Genomic DNA, 10342 nt, shown 5'->3' on the forward strand with positions numbered 1-10342 from the left:
TGATTTTACGAATATTTTGATGGAAATAATCAATATCGATAATTTTGTGGATATTTTAAACACTGATTATAAGTGATATTGAGAGGTGGGCAATGGAATGCAAAACTTTGCATAGATGGATGAATTGATGTAAAGATTAGAAATAAACCAAATTTTTTTTTTCTTACTAATTCGTTACTTGTCATGTAATTATAACTGATTCTAATAATTGAGGTAACAAGTACGTATTAATTGCCACAAAATAAGGTCAAGCTCAGTTAATATGTGTCAACGATCATTAGGCTTGTTGACGATAAGCTTACATATTGTTACAGAAGATATTGAGTTCAAATTTCATGTATGAAATTAATTGGATAAAAATATAAACACTCATTGGGAACGTGCTCTGCGTGTTTGGGTTGCCCACATTACAATTCATAACTTTCAACCCCGCAACTACTTTGGGCTCCTTGAAACTGAATGAATAATTTGGGCCGGGCCTTCTAGGGTGCATAGCAAGATGGTGCATATCTTTATGGGCTGGGCCTTCTTGGGTGCATAGGAAGATGGTGCATACCTTTATGGGCTTTGCTCTGACAGTGTTTAATGGATCCATCAAACCTAGTTTTTCAAATTTCTCTAAATTAATACTCCTTTTTATCCAATTTCATTAAAAAAAGAAAACTTTTGAAGAGTTTTAAACAAAAAAAAAAAAAAAAAAAAAACCTAAGGTCCATGTCGCCTTCTAACACTAGGCACTCATTTCTAATTTATATATCTCTATTAATTATTCAAATCCTCTTTATCAATTAAAAGAGGGTGAAAATACTAGTCTTCTATCATAAAGAGAATTTCAGGCGGTTAAAGTAACTCTCTCCAACCTTTTCTATATATCCTTAGAAGTAGGGCCAAAAAAATGACGGGCAATAATATAATTTTACAAGTCCAAATTTTACTGTTTTTTATTGAAGCCTCACTTACAGGTGATGTTAAAATACCTTCAATATTGAAAAAATAAAAATAAAAAAAATAAAAAACCCCAAAAACAAAAACCTTCCACTCCCCCCCATATTCTCTCTCTCCCCCTCTCCTTCTCATTTTCTTAAAAAATGTGTAGGCAAATGCTAATATAACTAAATGAGAGGAGGGTCTGTTAACCTCTTTTTGAAAATACCAATCATATTTTCATTTTTAATTTTTTATACTTACCTACAATAAACCACATTTATATAAATCAAAAGTAAGACAGTAATTATACTGATTTAAACAATACTAGCCTCCTGTTACATGCGTTTTTTAATTTAAAATTTCAGTTTATTTCAGTTTAAGATCTAATTACATATTCTTTAATAAAAATATTCAAAAACAAAGGAAGAATGATTACAAATTCTTTATTTCTAGTTTTGTTCCAGATTAACAGATGTATGAAAGTGTTCCTGAATTATGACTTTAGGTACTAGACTGAGACAAAAAAGAAACTTCAAATGTTGAAAATAAAAAAACTTTAACCCTAAAACAGGTTTCCATTTTACTCGCCAAGGTTTTGCCTTGGGATAAAAACTTTACCCGACAACAAAAGCTTTGCCTGTCAAACTCTAATTGTCAGGCAAAAACGTATGAAGAAACCAAAACGTTCACTTTTTTTGCTCAACGAATTATCATTCTCGGGCAAAATTTCATCGGACAAATAATAATTGGTAGTGGTGATCACAATATAGCATATGGTCAAAAAATACTCCAAGAGATCATAGTAATTTACACGTTTCTTCTGTAAAGGCTTGCAATGTTGCATTTATTAATAATTCGTTGAACAAATGATAATTTCTGATGGTGATTACGATATAAAATATGGATGGTCATAAAATATTCCAAAGGATCATAGTTAATTTACACGTTTCTTCTGTTGACCCAAACGGATTCCGAGACCGCATCCCTTTTGCAAGATTAGGTAAAACCAAGTCACCGTTCCTGCAAACTTAGCATAGATAACATGGCCTTGACCCAAATACCAAAGCCTAGCTAGCATACGTGTTACTCTACTTTCAAACTTAAGCTAAAACCCAAATCATTTAGGTTATTGAGAATGCGGTTTACAAAATACTTTACCTTTAGTTAATCAAATATTTAACTTTTGAAGTTTCTAGGACGGCAGTGATGTGCTGAAAGCTGATTGATATTGCGGCTGAAATCATGGCTGGTGGCCTACAGACTTACTAATTAGGGCAAAGCAAAAGCAGACGGTGATTCACTACTGTGCTTTTTGTGTTTTGTCCCCTTAAAGAATAATGATGCATTTGTTTGCACTCGTTAATCTTCACTGGCCTAGATAAGATTAAAGATTAGTTCAATACCGTGTTTATTACTCACACGGACTAGCTTTAATGGTACTAGCCGAGATACGCGTCGACTAAGGCCATCTCCAACCGAGGGCTAGCCAGAAGGCTCGTTTTAACCTTCTGACCCTCCAAGATTCTCCAATATTAATATTTTAATTAACAGTACATGACCATATTTGCATCGATCTCCAACCGAAGGCCAGAGGGCTCGTTTTAGCCTTGCCACAAAAAATCGTCTCCAACCGAAGCTCAAAGGGTCATAGGGTCAAACATAATTTATTATTTAAATTTAAAAACTACAGCAACTTAAATTCAAATCTAGCAACTTAAATTTAAAAACTACAACGATAACTAATCCAAAAAAATTAGAATTTAAATTTAATGAATGATTTATGTATTTATAAGAAAAAAATTAGAATTTTTAAGAATTTAAAAAAAAAAAATTGGTCCAAAAAAATTTGAATACAACAGCTAGTTAACTACTCAGTGTATTCAAATATTTTTTTAAGCAATCATGTCAGTTATAACCGACAAGAATACATTTAATTTTTAATATATATATATTCCTGTCGGTTATAACCGACAGAAAAACTATTTTTCTGATCAGTCCCGGGCTGGCTGGCTGCTTGCAACCAGCCCTCCAACCCTCTTCAATTTCATGAGACCCTTTCAGATTCCATAACCTTCTGACCTAACTTTTAATTGAAGACGATTTTCGAGCTATTTTCGAACGTGAACTTCGTTGGAAATGGCCTCACTAGAAGTTCTTAGCCAGACCCCTGCAAACCCACCGAGATTGCCAACACCTTTGTCTTCTTGCGTCTGTTCCTGCACTTCTCATCCTCTCTCCCCCTTCCTCTATCTCTTTGCACTGACAACCCCGACTTGGATCGATGTCGGCACCACCCACTCCTCTTTGCCGAGGTGACAGAACACTCCTTGGGTGGTGGATCAATCAGAGAATGGAGAGTTTATTTGATTATTGCGATCGATTGAGGGCTGGGGTCGCCGACCGCGGCCCGAACGATGGGACCTTCGAAGGCTGGGTTTGAAGACTGAGTTCGAAGACCGACGGCTGCACGAAGGTGACGAAGATGGATCTGTAGCACCATCAATTGGATTTGTCGATTTGTGGTTGTGGCGACTGTGTCGTTCAATTTGGGGCGCAATACAATTTTTGGGCTCACATTTCAGAACCTCAGATAGCGATGGACAAAATGATTACAATACAATTTTTCACCCTTTTTTTTTTTTTTTTTTTTCATTGGGTGGCTTTGTGAGAAATTTATTATTATGTTTTAATTCTGAAAAATTGTTTGGTTTTGGTTTGAAATGGGCAGGTAGAGAATAGTGGATTTAGTTAATTTCAATTTTCCTTCTATATTGAATCTAGGTTGGTTAGTTTATCATATCGAATTCATTTGTTGTGATTGTTCAAATAGGTTTATTTTTCATTGATTGTCATTATCTTGCTTTTTAGTTCGATATTGCACAGTTTAGTCTAATTTAAGCCAGTCCAACTTAGTTCCTGAAGTTAGTACAATCTAAAACAATGTGCAACAAACGCATCCTTAGGGTTTCTTGGATATCAATGTAAGCAGCCTATCTATTCATGGTAAGCAACTTTTGGAGCACTTTCCTTTTCGTTTGTTTATATTTCTTCTTCTGGTCGAGCTTTCAGTATCAAAGGAAAAAACATGGGGCACGTCCATTTGCATTAAGATTATCTTAATCCTTCTTATATTATATCAATATAATCTATATCTATACACACACACACACACACACACACATATATATATATATATATATATATATATATATGTATAGAAATGCTTTGTCTTTATGACCGTGGTAGGAATTGGCTTTCAACAGATAGAAATGCTTTGTCATACAGGAGAATCTAGAGTTGTAGATTTTATGAATTAGGAAAAGTTATATACGTGACGTTTATATTTACACGTGTGTTTTTAATCTATATATTATAATAGAGGTGACGATATAGTTGATATTTTTCAAGGCCTACGCTCAATACAATTTTTATAAACATATACTTGTATTGTAATAATTGGTGATTGAGAATACACGTAACAGTGTAACAGTAACAGTAACAGTGAAAAATTTCTTTAAGGATTAAAGTATATATTTTAACACAAATGCATTAAATCTGTTGATAGGTATGGGTTTATATTTAATTATGGCAACAAATCTACTGGGTTGCGTGATAAATAGATCAAAAGCAGATACAAATTCAGGACCAGCCTAATTAAATATCCGCTAAATGATTAAACTAATTGGGTGCGTTTGCTTGCAAAGTCGTAGGGTGCCGTGGAATTGGACTGTGCCATTGTAGATAATGGACAAATATATATTGGTATGAATTTTGTAGAAAAATGTACTGCTCATGCCCCATCTTTGTCAATATTTTTGTCTCATGTATGTATGCTTTTGTGAAGAAAATGATTAGAGACACTGATCATACAGACCACTGTATATTAATTACAAGATTACATAGATCAAGAAGTTCCAATAGTAATGAGTTAGAACTACGGATTTCAGGTCCATATTTTATACGGCACGTCTTGAGTTAAATTTTCTAGCTATGGTAAATCATAAGATGGTGGCTAAGAGGAGGGCTTAAATGCCTCTGTGAGCTTTGCTAGCTCCAAAAAGCTAAACTGACGTAGCGAAACCACCTGCTAGTTCTTTTTTTTTTAAAAGAAAAAAAAAATCAGCTAGTAATAAACTAGATATTAAGGTGTAGGGGTTTATTACCATAGAGTACCGTTTATGCCAACGTTTTATCTAGAAGCCAATCGTTAACAAAGGTCACCACCATACGACGTGTTGATGGTTGAGTTTAATTCAACTCGTTATACGAATCTTAAAAAATAAATTCATTAAAAACATATAATGTGTGTACATTTCTCGGTACTTGACAGAAGTCGTAATCACTTTAGTTGAAAGATATGCCACGAAATGAATCTAGTCGATCAATCATTCTCGATTGTCTCTCAATAACCACGATCAGTAAGTAAACAATTAGTTAATTAAGCACATCTCAAAACATTATCTTGCTAGATCCCATTGCGTACTTGCACATCTATACACAAAACTATATATATGTCATTTTCATCTAACTATATATGATAGCTAAGCTGATATCGAAATGCTTATTCAGCAGACAAATAAATAGTTTCGAACCACCAAGCCGATCGATTTGATCAAATATTTGTTTATTAATTAATGTTATTGTGGACGTGCATGTATAGTTGTTCCCCAGCACATGAGTCGTGACGCTGATTTATATATTTATATATTCATACCTACTTAAGAAATATTTTATATATTCATACATAAATTAGGAAATATGTCACTGTTGGTCTCCTCAATTAATCAGTTTGCATGCAAAGTCCTGATATTTCTCTACAATCTATCTACAAGTCTTCCCATAAACGTGACATGCTTGGAACACGTACACTCAATTTCATATGAATTATTTTCAGAATATTCAACTATTTTGGCTTATTTTCTTTTTTTTTTTGGTGTGTGTGTGTGTGTGTGTATGTGGGTGTTATATTTACCTAAAATAATTAGTACATTCATGTAAATTTACTCAATAATTGTACGTCTGTGATACATCAATGATGACAGAGGCAGATGCACACTAGGACTTGGATGATCCCAGGATTATTTGGAGTTCAAAAAATATATATGCGAAATTCTTCCGAGAACCCTCCGAATGTTTTGTGCATACTTATTAAGTTAAGTGTTTTATGTAATACCTGCTAGGCATATCACGACAGGTTGCGTGGACAACACTCGACAACAAGTGTTCAAAGAATTTTTTTGCGTGCTTCGCCCTCTGTTTCTATTTAAAAAACTTGGACCTTTAACACTGGGACCACTCAAGATTCGAATCATGAATCCACCACTAAGTCGCGATGTTTAAAAAATGGACAAATTCAACTAAAGAAGATATGGACAATCATCACGGAGTGGTCTAGTGTGAGGATGAGTTTCAAGTCTGTATTCCACATGGCACATCCTGACTTCAATTCATGGCGATATCGAATACATAATGGTGCCCTGGAGAACTCTAAAATGTCTCTGTGAGTTTTCTTAGCTCAAAAAAAATGAATTATTGTGGTATAGCATAAAAAAAAATTAAAATAAAAAATAAAAAAGAACTAAAGAAGACATGGACCACACTGAGCACATGCATGGCCCCAATTTACTTTAATCGTCATCACCTTCTATAGGATAAGTTGCAGTCATAAACAATGAGAGCATCCACTAATAATTCATTGAAGACTAGAGAAGTAGCCTAAATGATTCGGGACTAAAATATAAAACGTTATTTATAGGACATGGCATTCGAATTACATTCCTCTTCTAATAATAAGAAGATAAAAAACTACTAAAGATAGATAGCTATATAGTCTCCCAAACGCTGTTTAACTAAAAGTCTTGACAAACGAACAAGATTGTTGAACACCCGAAAGTACTCGAAAACAACTCTTGCTATATCTTGTCTACTTTTCCACCACTCCATTCAAACATACTCACAATTTGGATAAGATAAATCAAAGACTTATAGGGAGCTTGACTCAGGATCAACAAGATAAATGTTGGCCATGCCGAAATTATTGAACGATTTGTCTCTAAGGCTCTTCACAATCAAATGACAAACCTGTAAGTTTAAGCAAAGCTTGGAAGGTTTAAGTACTTTTCAAGGGATTCAAGAAAAAGCCAAGTCTCTCCTACTAAACATTGGACATCTGGCATAATTACAAGCCTAATTCTGTGCTTATCGGCTAGTAGAAATAATTGACGTGAACTGGCCCTAACTCTATTGGGTTGGCTAGGTCGTTCGTTCAACGAGGAAGGGAATCTTGCTTTCCTAATTAATCTAGCTTTTCAAGTGTTAATTATATTGATCCGATGTTCAAATAAAGAAGTGGATCACACACTTTGCGAAGGATGGTGCGCACGCACGAGATAGCACATTGGTCTTCTAATTGTCTCACGTACCTTAGAGTGCAAAAGATCTAGGAGATAGCTTTTCACCTTCATCCTATGTTTGATTCTAATATAAGTGGGGGTGAATTATGCCTCTAACATTTGTCCCAATTAGAACAATGTTGTGGGAAGAAAGTGTCACAACTATAAAGTTAAAAAGCATCATGTTCTTGTCAAAATTAAGTAGTAAACGTTGCACGCATAAAAAATATGAGTGGCATATTTAGAATTTATGAAGTAAAGTAACAAGATATGAATAAACGTAGGAACAACATTAACAAGATTATTTACATAACAATCCATACTAGTGCTACCAATGGAAAGGTTATACTTAGATCAAATAGGAGAAAACAATAATGATAGGCATACCAATTACATGTTTTCTTGAAATCACTTTAATTTTGATGTTCATCTTATTGATATATATTATAACTTATCAAATATATACACCACTATGACATACATTTAAATGTATCAAATAACAGCAAGGCCGGCTTGAGAATTGATGTATATTCGAATCATAAAAGCAATAGTCAATGATATGCTCATATTGGTGATGCTATTATTGCTACAATCAAGGAAGTAATCTAAATACACTTTTAAAAAGATTAGAAATGATCCGAATTATTGCTATAATCAAGGAAGTAGTCCAAATACACTTTCAAAAAGATTAGAAGTGGTCCGAAATGTATGCATTGATAGTTTATCTTCTTTTTTTCTTTTTGAAGCACCACATTCACAATAACTTTTATGCATTATTCACGTCTTATATTTCAATTTAACATGACTTAATTTATCATTTTCCATCAGATTAATGAGGTCATCTTTAGATTCTTAGCACCCAACGAAAATCTCAAGAGTGAAAATACACTTGTGGTTCATTTTTGTTGCCATTGTTTGGTTGGATTTGCGTCATTTCAATCAATCACTATCAATCTATGCCACATTCCAACCTTAGAAACTTACAAAATAACTGAAAACCCCATATTACCCCCATATTTCTCCTGAAAACAACATAAAGAATCAAGTTAAGCACTTGCGTTGGGCTAACCTTGATATTTTGTTTGTTTTAGGTTTAAAGGTAGATTGGGTTGCCTCTCGATGGATCTCTTATTGGTTTAAATCAGAGTTTCAACAAAACAATTTCAGTATTGTTCATTTTTAACGAAAAATTACATTTAAAATTTTTTTTATTACTATTTACTACAAATTTATTTATCATTTTTTAATAAAACTAAATTTTTTGAAGACTTTTAGTTAGTTTTCATTAAACCAAACCACAAGTACGTTGTGATAAGACGCACCGCTCCAACAAGTCATGGTCACTTTCCAAATTCGTCTCACAAAATGCCAGGGTATTTAAGTCAAATCAGCTTTTATTTTCTCCAATCACCCTTCCTATCATCCAACCACGGAGACAAAACAAGACAACAGAAAAAAATCCAACGTCCAAGATTTGATCACACATCCACATCGTCACTTGACCGTCCACCTGGCTGGTACTTTCAATGCCAATTGTAGAAACCCTAAATGCATGGGGCGTCGTGTCCACCTTCTCGAAGCCGCACTCAGTCACCAAAATTACTCTCTTTTGGCCTTTACACATCTCTCTCTCCCATTGGTTCTTCAACGTGGCCCACACAATTTTTATTTATAAAGTTATTTTTTAATGTGATCGGTATACGGAATAATACTCTACTTCTTACTGTATAAATGATAAGATATGTATGTTAAATAGTTAATAACTTAAAAAATAAAATTTTTTGTCACTTACATAAAAACACGTGATATACCATCAGTGTTCCGATCACAATGAAAAATTTTTTTACCAAATGGAGAGACTATCTACTTAAATTATTTTAATAGATCACAAAATGGGGCGACCGATAGTTGGATTCTTCTCTAAATCATTAAAGAAGGAACCCGATTATCATTCACCACATTATGTGATCTAGAATATAAGGTATGAAAACATAGTCTCTCAAGCACTTCCTACTTGATACTTACCATTGTACTTAAATTATAACTCATAACTCATTAATTTATTGTTACTAAACCTTATCAACTTTGTATTTTCATCAACATTATAATCAACTTTGTATTTTCATCAACATTATAACACGAGTAATACATCTAGATGTGTATTTACAAAAGAGTTATTTACAGATACACTTTATGAAGTTTCTCGAATTTTCACAAAACCTCCTCAAGTTCCAACGAAACACAAACACCTTGGTTTGGTTTAAAACCCCATCCAAAAAAACCTTAATTGATAAATTTATGTAAAGGAAAAAAAATACCCCAAACAAAATCGATTTTTTCGGTTTACCGAGAATCATGAAAACTGAAAAGAAAAGTTCGGTATTCGGTTAACCCATTTTTGTCTCGTTCACCGCCCAGCTTCTTAGTCCACTGCCCCATGACGCTAGCCATTTTAACAGATTTGTCGTCGATTCCCATCTAAAGCAGGTGGTGTCCACGACCTTTCAATCAAATGCCCCAATTCGATTTTCAAAGCTAAAATCAAAATATCACCAGAACTAGGGCTGGGCAAACGGGTCCTGGACCCGCGGGTAGGGGCGGGTACCCGTTGTTTGGGGCGGGTAAGGGCCGGGTCCAAAATTTCTAAACACAAAACGGGGCGGGGCGGTTCGGGTATACCATATTGACGGGGCGGGGCGGATCTTGAAATAGAAGTGGACGGGCCCCCGGCCCGGCCCGTTTCTAGAATGAATAATAGAAGAAATTGTTTCCTCTTCCTAGTCTTCTCGAACTCTCCTCCCGACTCCTCTCATTTCACTCAGACCTCTCTCCTCCTAACTCTCTCCGATCATCCTAGCTCCATACACCACCGCTACCATCATCATTCAGACCTCTCTCATCCTGATTTGCTTCTATCTTCCTCCCTCCGTCCGCTGCCATCATCATCAAGCTTCGATCTATTTTCCTGACTCACTCTCTGGAAATCAGTTTCTCTCCCTCTGACAAACTTAAGGGGACGAACA

The sequence above is a fragment of a genome, unplaced genomic scaffold (assembly GCF_019419815.1).
Source record: "Pyrus x bretschneideri cultivar Hongxiangsu unplaced genomic scaffold, Pyrus_bretschneideri_v1 Contig27, whole genome shotgun sequence".
Taxonomy (NCBI): domain Eukaryota; kingdom Viridiplantae; phylum Streptophyta; class Magnoliopsida; order Rosales; family Rosaceae; genus Pyrus; species Pyrus x bretschneideri.